Source organism: Vombatus ursinus, unplaced genomic scaffold (assembly GCF_900497805.2).
Source record: "Vombatus ursinus unplaced genomic scaffold, bare-nosed wombat genome assembly UNPS02014830.1, whole genome shotgun sequence".
Lineage (NCBI taxonomy): Eukaryota > Metazoa > Chordata > Mammalia > Diprotodontia > Vombatidae > Vombatus > Vombatus ursinus.
In genome coordinates, this window is record NW_020954608.1 from 22,842,113 (window position 1) to 22,858,253 (window position 16,141).

General features: G+C 35.6%; 1 protein-coding gene across 3 annotated transcripts in view; it reads right to left on the reverse strand.

The window, feature by feature from the left end:
- SEMA3A (semaphorin 3A) overlaps nt 1-16,141 on the reverse strand; it is a 596,670-nt gene that overhangs the window by 214,269 nt on the left and 366,260 nt on the right. The gene's annotated exons all lie outside the window — the stretch shown is intronic.

Below are 16,141 nucleotides of genomic sequence, written 5' to 3' on the forward strand. Positions count from 1 at the left end.
CACACACACACACACACACACACACACACACACACACACACACACACTCCTCTAGTGGCTTTCTATTACTTCAGCCTCAAATATAAAATTCTTTCTTTTTTTTAAGCTTTTAAAAATCTGACCCCTTCCTACCTTTCTATACTTCTTACACCCTCCTCCATTCACTCTAAAATACAGGCCAACCTAAGGCCTCCTTGTTACATGCACACAATAACCTATTTTCAATCTATTCCCTGCACCTGGAATGTTCTCTCTCTCTCTCTCTCTCTCTCTCTCTCTCTCTCTCTCTCTCTCTCAACCTCCAACTCTTACAATGCCTGACTTCCTTTTAGATTGAGTTCTTAAATTCGACTTCTTCCAAAATGCTCATCCTTGTCCCCCTAGCTGTTAATGCCATCCCCTCTAAAGTTAATTTCTCTCTACTTTGGATTTATCTTAAATGTTCTGATTTGTAGATGGTAACTTCTCCTATTAGAGCATAAGCTTCTGGAAAACAGACTTTTTTTTTCTTTGTATCCTCAGTGCTTAGGACTGTACCTGGCACATAGGAAGAGCTTAAAAAAAGTCTTACTGATTGATAGTCCAAATCTTTCCTTTTACAGATAAGGAAATAAACATATAGAAGTCAAGTGATTAACTCTGTAAGTGACAGAGATGGGTCATTTCAATCCATATGTAGCATTTTGTCCACTATAGTATTCTGCTTTATATGAACATATTCTACTTTTAAACCCTAATATATTGTGAAGATAGTTGAGATTGATAGATATTTGGCTCCATTTTTGACTGCACATTTATATAGAAATAACACAATAAAGAGATAGACTGCCCATTATTATCAAAGTGACTACAGGTAGTTACAACCTCTGAGCTTCAGATAATATTACTTTCATTATCTGCCTAGGCCATTGTGAGGAAAAAGCTACACGGATATGCAAACTATTGCCATAGAAAGGAAAATTCTGAAGAGAAATTAAGTAGTTCTCCTCTCACCAGAAATTTGCATTGTATATGCATTGTCTCCCTTCACTTTCCAATTACCTGATCTACTTACATAGAGTAAATTACTATAACTTAATTAAGGATTAAATTAGTTTTAATCAGCAAATGTGAGATGCCTTTCTAGCTCCAAGAGAATATAAAACAGTTATGGATCCCCAAAAAAGCAATCAATGAAAGGGGATCATAACACAGTCAGACAGAAAAACAGAAAAGAAAAGAATTAGTTCAATAAAAGTTAGCAAGAATGGAATTCTACTTCATGAGAGGCAGTGTCATATTGGATAGCACACTATATTTGACATTAAGAGAGACCTGGGTTCAAATCCCCCTTCTGTTCCAGAATTATGTGGCTAGGTATAGTCCCCTTAACCTTGAAAGAGCATCAATTTCTTCACATATAACACTGGAATTACAACACCTTTATTAGCCCATCTCACAGAGCCGTCATGGGGCTCAAACAAGATCATAAAAAGGGATAAAATAAGGGCAAAGCACTTTGTGAATCTTAAAGCACTATGCCAAAGACATGTTCACTGTGTAAAGATAATCTAGAAAAGTTTGTGTTCTTTAAATTATAACAATCACTCTGAAGACAGAAACTGTTCTTAGTTTAAGTCAAACTAATGAACCCTTAAATTCTTCAGAAATCAAAAGAGACTCACTGTTTTCCTTTAGCACAAATGAAACAAACTCTGGTTTGCAGCTGTTTTCCATTGGTTTATAATTTTGCTTAATTTCCTCCCATCATTCTTTTCCATCTGACTCTAGCTTCTCTCACTTTTCACATTCTTTGCCTCTGAGATCCATTGTATAAATGTATTCAATACTTGGTAGTTTGCTTTCCAAGATAAGCAAAAGAACTGTATAAATGCAACTACCAACCACTATTTTTAGAAATTCAGACCTAAATAATTGGAAAAACATTCATTGTTCATGAGTAGGATGAAGCAATATAATAAAAATGCCAATACCACCTGAATTAATTTACTTCTTCAATGTCATAGCAATCTAACTACCAAAGGATTACTTCATGTAACTAGAAAATAATGATAATGAAATTTTATATGGAGGGAAAAAAAGGACAAGCATTTCAAGAGAAAAAAATGAGAAAAAATGGAAATGAAGGGGACCTTAGCAATGCCAGATCCCAAACTACACAATCGAGCAGTAATTATTATGACAATTTACTACTGGTTAAAAAGTAGAGCTATCAAACAGTGGAACAAATTAGGTAAGTAATAGAACCCCGGTATTCAATAAACACAATGACCCAAGCTACTTTGGTAAAGACTCACTATTTGACTAAAAAAAAGTGTCTAATAACTGGATAGCAACATGGAAGAAATTAGATTTAGACTAATACCTCATATCTTGAACAAATATAAACTCCAAATTAGTATGTGGACTAGAAATAAAAGTTCATATCAGAAACAAATGAGAGAAACATGTAAAAAAAATAAACTATCTGATTTATGTATAGGAAAGTTCACGATCAATCAAGGAATAGCTCTCACAGAAGAATAAAAGTAAATTTATTAAAGAAGATGGGGTTGATAATTTTATTAATGGATTTAAGAAGATTTTCCTCAAATAAATCCAATAAGCTAAGATTAAAAGGGAAATAAATAACCTGGAAAAATCTTTCCAGCAAGTGTCTCTGATAAAGATCTCATTTTCAAGATATATAAACAACTGATTCAAAATCATAAGCACAAAAGCCATCCCAAATTAATAAATTGTCTATGGACATGAAGAGTCAGTTCCAAAGGTAATTAGGCTATCTATAGCCATATGAAAAAAAATGACTTCAAAGAACAACTGTAGGGTGAAGTAAGCAGAATCACATGAACAATTTATACTATGACACCAATATTATAAGAATGAACAATTTTGAGAACTTTTGTAAATTGACAAAGACTGAAATGAGGAAAACTAGAATGATTCATACAATAATATAAAAACAAACAATTTTGTCAGTTATAAGATCTATAATCAATACAACAACAGTTTATGATTCCAGAGGATTGATGGTGAAATCTGCTATCCTTTAGAAGAAGGCAGTAGATTTGTGGAGCAGAATAAGACATGTATACACCCACTGAAGCAATTTGTTTTGCTTGACTATGTATACTTATTATAATAAAATTTGTTTTTCTTTTCTTGCTTTATTTTTTTTAAAGGACATGTAGGAAAAGATGTAATTCCACACCTAAAAAGGAGCTGAAGTAAAAGATGGTGTGCACATGAAAATAAAGAGTGGAGAGAAGCATTAAGATTAGCCATTGAAGTATTTTTGTGGAGGGTTTTAAGTGAAGGCTAAGAAGTTTGTACTTCTATGTGTACCTTCCCTACTTCATATACTACTACCATCCTCAAATGATTACATTGTATCCTGCTTAAGTATACAATTGGTGAAACCTATTTCTTTGTACTGCTGGAACCTAACACATAGCTTTGTACATAGCAAGAACTTAAATCTTTGTTGAAGCGAATTGCATGAAAAGCAAATTCAGTAGGAAAAAAAGTAGTAAACTAGACTTTTTTTTATTCATAGGGTAACTATAAAAAAAATCTATGTGACATTGCTTTTAAAATTAGTATAATGACAGGAATTAAATTGTACTTGGATTCCTAAAGAATATATACAAAAACACACATTTACAAAGGGTAAAGAAACATGAGTATGCACAAATAATTTGCATGAAGTAGTATAAAATGTATAACAGAAAACATGATGACCAGAAATGGAGATGAGCCAATTATTTAAAAAGGATAAGAGACAACAAACAGCTACAAAATGTGAAGTTGAAAATTTGTCCCCTACTTTGTTCTGTAATATTTATTAATTTTTGTTTGAGATTCATATCTAACCACTAGAATCAGTAGTTATGGATTAGAGTTAGATTGAATTGTATAGCCCTCAGTATTAGAGCTTATAAGAGTTTAACTTCCCCATTTCTCTGAGCTACAGACTGGATTCAATCTATCTCACCTGCGAAGACAAGGGAGGATGAATCAACATGGTCATGAGATATTCTGCCTGGTCATAAGCCTAGCACCCAACCACTCTGGTGCAGAGGTTACCTAACACAGGTGTTTCTAGAAAATATTGATCAACTCTATTTCCCTCTTACCATGGACTTTGGAAACCCCCTTTTGCAAGCAAGTCAGCATGATCATGCCAAATAAGCCCAAACTATACCATTACCAACTGTATAAAAGACTGCTCTGTCTTCTCTAATGCATCCCTGGCCATTGAGGGGCTTGAGATTTCACTTCGTTGGCAATTGCTAGCTTTGCAATACATTGATTATGCTTTGAACTATGTGCCTCAGACTCATTTGTTACAATTTGTATACTTACACTCCATTCCCACCTCCAAGAAACTTAGTGTCATAGGAAGAGAACCAGTGCATTGTTTACATTTTGGTGGAGGGTTTATTAAAACACAGACAATAATCATTAAGGATGAAAATTCATGTAATGGTTGAATGTCATTCATTTTGGTAGAGTAGTTACTTCCAAAATATCAGTTTAAGTTCATTTGTAGATAGCAGTTTCTTCATGTATAAAGGGCTTTCACTATTTTTAAAGCCCAATTTCAGTTTAATTTAATTTAAAATAAAATTTTTAAAAAATTGTTCATAGCATTATTTATTTATTTTGGCGCAGAACTGTGAGTTCCTCCTTGTGGGGAACCACTGATTTAGAAGTCCCTTTTCCAATGCAGACTGGTAACTTATTTTCTACCTTGTGAACCTTTTATAAGGAACAAAGGGAGGAAAAAAAAAAACCTCCCAGTCTTCATTGAGTTAGGTTATAATTTGATATCATCATTGGCTTTTTCTCTGAAGTCACAAAGTCAGGGTTTATGTGTGTCTTTTCAGTGTGGTGTGTATGAGTGTGTATAAAAATTATATTTGTCAGCAAATAATTCTGGGATCCTTTTAATTTGTAATAACAGATTTTTGTTCATGGTCCTGAGTTGAAGTATTCTAAATTCTATTTCTATTATCTCAGAATAATTTCTTACTTTTAAATTCTTAGTATTCACTCCCTCCTTAAATGCCATAATTCCGTCTCAGGTAATCTCTAGCTGACTTTTGTGAACTGGTTGCACAAGAATGAAGAGATGACATTGTCAGTAATCAATAATGGCATATTCTGTATGCTGTTATCAATTGCTTTTGTCAACTAATATTCTTATATAGTTAGTTTTCTCAATTGAGAGAATTTATAAGAGACATTTTTAGATTGATGATATGCTGCTATACATCTTTATGTTACACAGTGATATGGTTTCTCTAGTATTCTGATTATCTTTAAAGTAAACCCAGCTTTTTACAGATGACTATATTACCATGACTGGGTCAAACTTTCAAAAATTCAATGAAATTAATGCTAAGTTTTAGAATACAAGACCCTCCAGCACCAGTCTTTTTTTTTTTTAGTAGGGTGGAGACCTCTATACACTTGACCTTCAAATACAAACAATAGTCACCCTGTTCATGTATTTGTTGACTTCCTTTATGCCTTTTTCTACAAATTTTATAGTATGGAGGGTAACAGTGCTCCACCAGTTGCTTCGGCCAGACAAATTCCCTTTATTCATTTTGACTTGAAGATTGTGCCTTTGTTTCTTTATACATGATGTGAACTTTGCCCTTACTCTTTTGATTTTCAAAAGGTCCCAAATAAAACAGAAATCTTAGTCATCTTTGACTCCTCCTCCTTCTTCAATCCCTGTATCAAATCCATGCCAAATCTAGGCTACTCTTACTTTAAAATGTTCTTTCATTTCTATTTACACTATGTATGATCATACAAATTAAACTTCTTATTAATCCATGTTGGATTGTCTCTAGTCTCTCCCAGTTCCCAATCCATTTAGAATACTGTCCCAAATGAACCTTCCTATAGTACTGCTTTGATTCTATTATTCTCTTAACTTTTAAAACTTTTAGTTTTAAGTTCATCACTCTGTGCTAATAAAATCCAAACTTCTCACTCCAACATTGAAGAACCTACAAAATCTTACTCCAACTAAACTTTTCCAATCTCATCTCCAATACTCTCCCATGAATACTATAATTGCCAGGCAAATTGTAACACTAACCATTCCCTAAATATTCTTTTCCTCATCTCAGGCTCAGAACTGGAATATCTTCCCAACAATTCCTAATCCTGAAAAAAATCTATGCATTATTCAACACCCAACACCACTGCCAACTCTTTCATGAAGCCTTTTTTGATTGCTCTAGCCCCAGAACTCTTCATGAAACTATTCCTCAAAATTTATGGAAGAAGTAGTTACGCAAATCATGGGCTTTTTGGACAGTTAGAAGCAGCATAGCTTGGTAAATTACAGCATTTTAATCTCTTTCACATGTCTTCCCTCCTAAAAATCAAATACTGATATATATGATATCAGTGTAGATCATAGTCAAACATAACAAAATATACACTAACTGCCCAAGGAAACTTTTTAGTTCTGTGACATATGTCAATCAACCAAGTAACTTCTTTTACTTGGAAAATCAGCTTCTAACATAATATCCTAACCATCTTTTCACATAAACATGTAGGTACAAAAAAGAAGAATAGGGAATTGTGGTCCTAATATAATATCACTATAATTGCTTCACACAAACATGTACCTATGGGGGGAAAAAAAGATAGAGTTGAGAAAGGGGATTACAGACTCAATGTATGGAGATAAGTTTCCCTTACACTCCCTCCAAAGAACTGTAGGAGTCTGTGGCAAGGTACAATGGAGACCTGGATGTAAGGAGAAAAGGATGCCTAGAAATGGTGTCAAATGTTTAAGTTGGTAACAGCAAACTTGGTGGTATTTAACAGGAGAAGTGAAGGTACAGATGGGTTTCTCTCTCTCCACCTACCAGTAACAACCCACTTTGGAATCAGAGGCTATCTATACTTTTACAAGAATCTTGTAGAATTATTCAGCTTCCCAGATTTGGAGCTTGAAGCCACAAGGTCATTGGATGCCATATAGCTGAAGCAGCTAGAGAAAGGAGCTCTTGTGGAGGTTTCAGTAGGAAAAGAAAGCCATATTCCCTAACTCTTTCTTGAAAGGGCCATGGAAAGGAAAAAAGAATAAACTCTTCCAATCACTTACTCAACAAGCATTAATTAAGCACCTATTATCTGTCAAGCACTGTGCTGAGTACTGAGAATGGAAAAAAAATGATGAGTAAGCATTATTTCATCTCCTCCACCACTACTAGTGAATCAGGAGAAATGAATGGAGAGGGTGGTCAGGGAGGCTATATTATCAAGGATAAGGTAGGTTTCAATGAGAGCCAGCAGATGAAAAGAAGAAGAGAAAGGGAAACATTGCCTTCAGAAAATATAAAAAAAACTCCTTTAATAACTCTAAACTTCTCCAAGAAACAAACGCCTGCATTTTTAATACCACTATTCTGCTGACATGTTTTATATGGCTGAGTGACATAGAACACAAGACAGTAGTGTGCTGATAAATGTTTAACAACAGGCTCTCTGTGGAGGAAAATGTACTTACTACACATTAAGTTTAATTTGCATTTTAAATATTTTCTCTCTCACTTTTTTAAGTCTATATAATCAATGAAATAATAAGTCAAGCTCTAATTTGTAAGATTTGCCAATTTCTGAGTATAAATGCTCACACTGAAAATTTAACAATTGGCTACTTTTCAGCACTCCCTTTATCACCCAACAATTTCTAAAGAAGAGAATATGAATATCACTGAAAGGGCAAGAAGGAAGAACAGTGAGCAGTTTGCATCTAATAATCAATAAGGAACTGGGAGGAAGAGCTAAAATAAACTATGTCATCAGGTAAATAAGCAATAGGATGCATGTGCTACTGTATGAAGCATATAACTGAATTATATGAGCAGGTCATGAAGTACAGGTGAGTGTAACAAGTGGAGAGTTCAAGTACTACAATAATATTCTTGAGATTTCCAGAGAAAGCAAGGAAAGTCTCCTAGACACTGGGTAAATTAACCTCTTGCTTACAAACTTACAAAAGGATATGGACAAGAGTCTTACAGGATAACAGGCAGATGGGTTGTGATCCACATCCCTAGTGAGACTACTCATTTGACAGATTCATTTGAGTTTCTCTGTTGTAATTACTTGCTACCTATATGATTGATTCTTTCTAATCTTTTTTTTTATTTTATTTTTAACATGTATTCTTAAAATCTTGGGCTACAAATTTTCTCCCTTCCTCCCTCCCCACCCACCCTCATTGAAAAGACAAGCATCTTGATACAGGTTATAGATGTGTAGTCATGTTAAAACACTTCCACAGTAGTCATGTTGTGAAAAAATAAATATATTTCCCTTCATCCTGTCCTACCCCCCATTTATTCTATTTTCTCTTTTGACACTGTCCCTCCTCAGAAATGTTTGCTTTTGATTATCCCCTCCGCCAATCTGCCCTCAACCCCTTGCTCTCTTGTCCCCTTCCCCTCTTATTTTCCTGTAGGGGAAGATAGATTTCCATACCCAATTGTGTGTGTTATTCCCTCCTTAAGCCAAATCCTATGAGAATAAGAATCACTCATTGCCTCTCACCTTCCCCCATTTCCCCTCCACTGTAAAAGCCTTTTCTTGTCTGTTTCATGTGAGATAATTTACCCCTTTCTACTTCTCCCTTTCTCCTTATCCCAGTATAATCCTCTCTCACCCCTTAATTTTATTTTCCAGATATCACGCCTTCATCTTCAACTCACCCTGTACCCTCCATCTATCTATACATACGTATAATTTTTTTCCCTCTCACTATCCTAATACTGACAAAGGACTCATGAGTTACAAATTTCATCTTTCCCTGCAGGAATGTAAACAGTTCAACCTTAATAAGTCTCTTATGATTTCTCTTTCCTGTTTACCTCTTCCATGTTGCTCTTGAGTCTTGTATTTGAAAGTCAAATTTTCTATTCAGCTCTGGTATTTTCCTGAGGAATGCTTAAAAGTCCCCTATTTCATTGAATGACCATTTTTTACCCTGAAGGATTATACTCAGTTTTGCTGAGTAGGTGATTCTTGGTTGTAGTCCTATTCCTTTGCCCTCTGGAATATCATACTCCATGCCCTGTGGACCCTTAATGTAGAAACTGCTAAATTGTGTGTTACCCTGATTGTGTTTCCACAATACTTGAGTTGTTTCTTTCTGGCTGCCTGCAATATTTTCTCCTTGACCTGGGAATTCTGGAATTTGACTACAATATTGCTAGGAGTTTTCCTTTAGGGATCTCTTTCAGGAGGTAATTGGTAGATTCTTTCAATTTCTATTTTGCCCTCTGGTTCTAAAATATCAGGACAGTTTTCCTCGATAATTTCTTGAAAGATGATGTCTAGGTTCTTTTTTTGATCATGGCTTTCAGATAGTGCAGCAATTTTTAAATTCTCTCTCCTGGATCTATTTTTCAGGGCAGTTGTTTTTCCAATGAGATATTTCACATTCTCTTCTATTTTTTCATTGTTTTTGATTAGTTTTACAGTGCCTTGATTTCTCAAATTGTCACTAGCTTCCAATTGCTCCATTCTAATTTTTAAGGAAGTATTTTTTTCAGTAAACTTTTGGACTTCCTTTTCCATTTGGCCAATTTTGCTTTTTAGGGTATTCTTCTTCTCATTGGCTTTTTGAACCTCTTTTGCCATTTGGGTTAGGCTATTTTTTAAGGTGTTATTTTCTTCAGTATTTTTTTGGGTCTCCTTTAGCATCACTCTCAGTTTTTCTTCTACTTCTCTTGCTTGCTTCTCAAAATCCTTTTTGAGCTCTTCCATGACCTGGGAGCAATTCATATTTTTCTTGGAGGCTTTGAATGGAGGAGATTTGGCTTCATTGTCTTCTTCTGGTTTTGTGTTTTGATCCTCTTTGTCACCAGAGTAAGATAATATAGTCTGACTCTTTTTGTGCTGCTTGCTCATGATCCTGGCCAATTACTTGAGTTATAAACTCTCTGTTAAGTTAGAGGTCTGTTTCCAGTGTGGAGAATGTACTGTCCCAAGCTTCAAGGGTTTTGTGCAGCTGTTTTCAGAGTTACTTCTAGGGACTTGTAAATTTTCAGTTTTTCCAAGGTGCTATGATCAAGGGTGAGGTGTTTATTCCTTTTGTGCCTGTGCTCTGGTCTATGAGTGACCACAAGCACTCTTTTCTGTCTTGGAACTGTGAGAAGGATTTCCTCTCCACAGCCACTACAAGCTCCACTATGCCAGCACTCCTCCTCACCCCAGGAGTGTCACCCAGAACTGTGACCCAGATCCAATCATGGGCAAAGCAAGAGAATCCTTCACCAGCAGAGAGGTCCCTGCAATCCCCCTCTGATCAGCCACTTGATTCCCTCTCAGTCTCTGGGCTGGAAGCTCAGGAAGCAGCCATCACACCAGGAACATGCTTGGGAATTGGGGCAAGGACCTAGCTTCTCTCTCTCACTGCAGAAACAGACTTTTCTCACTGACCTTCTAAATTGTGTTTGGCATTCGTGGGTTGAGAAGTCTGGAAACTGCCACAGCTGCCTGCGATTCACTCCTTTGAGGCCTGCTCCAGGTTTGCTGTGGCCTGCGTGCCTACATCGAACTGTGCTCCTCTCCCAGCCAATCAACCATCCAGGTTATCTTGGACTGGAAATTTGTTTCACTGTCTTTTTTTTGTTTCTGCTGCTTTAGAATTTGTTAAGAGTCATTTTTTCTAGGTATTTGGAGGGGTTTGGGGGAGAGCTCAAGCAAGTCACTGCTTTTACTTAGCCATCTTGGCTCCACCCCTCCTCTAATCTTTACAGAATCATCATCCATGTTCTACCCTCCATGGGTAGATATACTCCAGGGTTCTGTCCTAGGCCTTCTATTCTCTCTTTACACACTCTCTGGGTGATCTCATCAGCTCTCATGGATTCAATTATTACCTATGTGCAGCTGATGCCCAAATCTCTGTTGCTAGTACTCTTCTCTCCTGAGATGCAATTTTACATTTCCAGCTGCCTTCTGGATATATGTGCTGGAATGATCCACAGGCATGTCAAATTCAGCATCTCTAAAAACAAACTCACTTTCTTTCCACCTAAATCTGCCACACTATCTTCCTACTTTTCCTATTTCTGGCACCACCATTTTTCCAGACATCCAGGTTTACAATCTAAGAATCATCATTGACTTTTCCTTTTGATTTATCCTCCCATAATAATGGCGGAATCCTATTTGGTTTTTCCACTTAAATATTTTCTCATCTGTCCTGATCATATCTCATATCACAAACATCCTAATTCAGGCACTGATCACTTCTCACCAGGACTGTTATGGCAATAGTCTCTTAATTGGTCTCCCTACTTCTAATCTCCTCTCTCTTATCCATCCTCCACATACAACTGACATTTATAGACTGTCCATCTGACTTTGTCACTACTTTACTAAAAAAGCCATTGTGCTTCTAGTACAGGGGTTCTTAACCTTTGGGGTTCACAACTGGAGATAAATTTAGAAGTTAGAGAGGAATAAATTACATGTTTATTCAGACAAACCTCTAACTGAAATTTGTTATTCTCCCAATTATTATTATTTTTTATATATATTCTGATTTGGGGTTTACAGGCTTAGCCAACTTCCAAAGGTGTCTACATCACAAAAATGGTTAAGAAACCCTGCTCTATCATAAAATACACACTACTTTTTTTTTCAAGCATTTACAGTTCTTTACAATCTGGCTCCAGCCAAATATCCATTCTGATATCACATTATTCACTCTCACTGCACTCCAGACAAACTGGCTTATTTTCAGTTTCCTTTATCTACTATTCCATCTTCCACCTATGTACCTTTGCAGAAGCTATCTCTGATGCTTTGAATGCTCTCCCTCCTCACCCGTCTTTTGGACCCCCTAACTGCCTCCAAAGTTTAGCTCAAGTGCCATTTTCTTCAAGAGGCTTTTCTTTATTCACCCAATTATTAATGCTTCCTGAAATCGCTGAATTTATTTTGTATATATTATATATTTATTTATCTGGTAACACATTTTATAGCCTCTCCTCCTCTGTGTCTGTATGTCTATCTTGATATATGGATATAGATTTTTATATAGGTATAGATCTTATCTATCTATCTATCTATCTATCTATCTATCTATCTATCTATCTATCTAACTAGAAAATAAACCCCCTGAGAGAAGATATTCTCTCACGCCTGTGTTTGTTCCCTCAGCACCTAGTATAGTGACTGGCAAATAGTGCTTAATAAATGTTTGTTGATTTATTATTATACTTCTTAGGATACTAATGCTGTCAGAAGAATGTTATCACTGTGTTTCTCCAACCAAATTGTAAATTCATTAAATATAAGGATCATGCTTTTTTTTTTGTCAATTGGTTATTATACTTATTAGGGTGCTGATGTTATTAGTAGATTTTTATCAATGTATCTCTGTAGTTCACAAAATCTTATTGCTGAAAGTAACTTTAGAGATAAACCATTCTAATACTTTTGAATGACAAAATTAAGGCAGGAAAGTCAAGTGTTGGCCCAAAATCATCTGATCAATTAGGAGTAAAGACATGAAATGAAGATAAGGAGCCAAGTTTCTTGACTCAGTCAGTTCCTAGTAGTTCTCTCTATCAAATTAAACTTTTTTGAATTATTTATAGCTTCTTCCCAGAATGAAAAGAAAAAAAAATGACATATAGACTTTCACTTAGTGATTAAATGAAGTACTCCACAGGTCATAGGTAACGTAAGAAAAAGAAGCAGTTTATTGCACAGAAGTTCACCACTGGGTATGTCAGGCAGCAAGGATGATGGACCAGTCAAACCCTGTGGAACTAAAAAATGTCTAACCAGAAAGTCCAAACCCTGTTAGAATGAACCACTGATCTGGGTGTTTAGACAGAGAGATAAAAGCAGCAAGTGTGAGGTCATGGAATCTAGCATTCAGGAGATCTCAAACCTCATTGTGTCTAGAGACAAAAGATCTGAATGTATGAATGAATAGGTTATTTTCCTTCATTACCACTGATGATTGATAGTTGTGATTTATTCATGTAGTAACAAATGTACCATGAAAATTTTCACCTATACTTGAAAGAACAACAATGAGCATTTAAAAAGTATCACCCTGTGAGTGAATATTGAAATTCCTTTAGTCTAGACACAGACCAAAATGATTAATGCAGATGTTCATTGTTATTATTTTCTCTTTTGAGTATACAATTATTGTAGTCACATCATAATCATAATGGTAATAAGAATGCATCCCTCTGTACCTTTTCTATTTTTCTATTTAACATTTTAATGGTTAGAAGGATGAACCAGTGTTCTCTAGCTAAAGCTTCTCTAATTCTGATTTTCCTAAGACATTTTTAATCTAGAACAAGCTTACTAACTCTTCTTTGGGTCGGTTTCCATTATCAATATTTACTTAGCACATACTATGCCTGGAGCTCCAGGTTTTCCTTCTGCTCAAGTTCTATGATACTGGCCCAAACAAACTTAGCAAAGTATACTTGTAACTCATCTGTAATTTGGTTTAAGGGAGTTGCCTGAGGGCTCTGTGAGGTTAAGGCAAGACCAGAACCCAGGTCTTCTTATTCCAAAACACATCCTTTATCTCCTCTACCACATTGACTCTAGCATGACTACCATTAGCAAGATGGAAAATGGATGGAACTTTACTGCATAATCCAGGTGAAAGTGATTTTGAGACAGTCATGGTAAATTATTTGCATATACTGCAGAATGTTTTTCCCAGTGTTGTACAGAATTTTTTCCCTAATAATTTTGTCATATTTTGCATGCCTCTGAGAAAGCATGTGTTCTCTAACATATTTGCAAACTGTATGCTTCATTTTGCCAGTAATGAAACTGTGGAAAATTTCCACATCTGGAGAATTAAGGAAAATGATAGTTCAGTTATCCAATACCTATTACACATGAATATGGTGAGAATATTTCAAAACTGTTTAGAAAATATTTGCATTGCTCCCAGGTTGGGCCAGAATGAGTAGCTATTCCACAGAAGCCTTAATCTCCTACCTTGGCATGAATCAAATCTCATTTTATCATAGTGCTTTTCAGTCTTTATCATTCCTATTGTCATTTATACCCAAAAAGTATAATTGCTTACAATGTACAGAGGCTCCTAGGGCAGCTGCTCAGTCCTGCAGCAAAATATGAATTGACCTCTTTAGCTAAATGACAGCGGGGGAGGGGATGAGTACTAGGGATGGGAAAGGAGAGAACGATTTGCTCTGAGTTCTATCAACATTTACAATTTGTCCCCAACTTTCAGACTTAACTCTTTTTAAAAATAGGTTTTTAATTGATACTTTTTGTTTTACATCGCCTAGATTTCCCTCCTCCTGCCTCCTACAGAGGCACTCCTTACAATAAAGAATTTTTAACAAAGAAAAAAAATATGCAAAATGTATAAATAAAAACTATTATTATATGTAGTGTTTCACACCCATAGACTCTCAACCTCTGCAAATGAGGTGTGTGTGCTGGGGAGGTGGGTGATGGTAAATTTTTTCTGGAGTAATTTTTCTTTATAATTCCACAATATTCATTTTTTTGTGGTGCTGTGTTTGTTTCCATTCATATTGTTGTAGTCATTGTATATGTGTAGCTAGGTGGTGTAGTGGATAGGGTGCCAGGCCTGGAGTCAGGAAGACCTGAGTTCAAATCCAACATCAGATACAACTAGGTGTGTGACCCTGGGTAAGTCACTTGTTTGCCTCACTTTCCTCTTCTGTAAAATGAGCTGTATGAGGACGTGCAAACCACTCCAGTATCTTTTCCAAGAAAAGCCCAAATGAGGACATGAAGAGTCGTGGCTGAAATAACTGAACAACAAAAAATTGTTGTATATATTATTCCCTTTTTCTGCTTATTTCATGTTGTATCAGTTCGCGTAGTTTCTTCATGCTTCTCTTTACTCATTCACAAATTTCTTACAACACAGTAATTCCAATATATTCATATTTCACAATTTATTTAGTCATTCTCTACTCAAAGGGAATCCACTTTGTTTTCAGGGTTTTTTTTTTTTACTACCGCAAAAAGTGCAACTATAACTATTTTGGTGGATATGGAATAAAGCTATATTCTTATTTTGGAATGTTTCTCTAATTATTTCTATCATATATGCCTCATGGCCCCCAACTAAAGTGTAAACTACTTAAAGGTGAAGTTTTCTGTCTCTCTGTGTGTATCCATCTCTGCGTATCTCTCTTACATTACCCAAAGCACTTTCCAGGATTCTCGTGGGTAAGAACAAATTAAAACTACAATGAAATGTATTTATATCCATGTTCAAACTAATTGAAATTATGTATTACAAAATTACATGTTTAAACAATTTCTAAACCCCTATAACCAGCAATTGCAACAAAGAGAGAAAATGCATTAACAATCCTCAGACCTGCTGAAGCCCATTGTGAAATCCAGCAGCTCAGCAGTCAGTCACAGGCTGCAACCTCCAATTCAGAGAATCTGAATGTCTAAGTTCCAAAATAGTCACCTTAGAATTTAACCTTAAAAATAATCCATTCCAGACTGCAGGGACCTGTCCTCCTTCCACTAAGAAAAAAAAAAAAGAATTGACAAGGATCTTTTCATTTGTCTGGTTATATTACATAAGTGATAGGCATTCTCAAGGAAAAGCCAAATGGATGAGTTACAATGGGAATTAAGATTTCAAAGATAGGGTCATTGAAGATATTTTATTAATTTTACTGAATGAAAGAATAAATTCATTTTTGTGGGTTCAATTCAATTAATAACATTTACTAAATGAAAAACAGAGTGATAGGCAATGGGGCAAAAGCAAAGTCACATAGAGCTCTCTGGCCTCACTGAGGTTGCATTCTACCACATTCAGTTGGAATTGTTACATTATCAGTCCTGGGCCCTCTTTTGCTCTCTTTCTTGGACCCTTGAACAAATGAAGGCTACAGAAATTCTAATCATTAGAATAATCGAATGAATCTGCAAAAAGGACCAACTGGATGAATCCTTCCATTCCATGCAAAAAGGTTTTTCAAATCCTTGGATTATTTTAGTAGTCACTTTTCTGGCTGTAGGGGAAAAAAAAAGGATATGTGGTCCAAGTTTTTCTTCTCTGGAATGAAGTGTTACA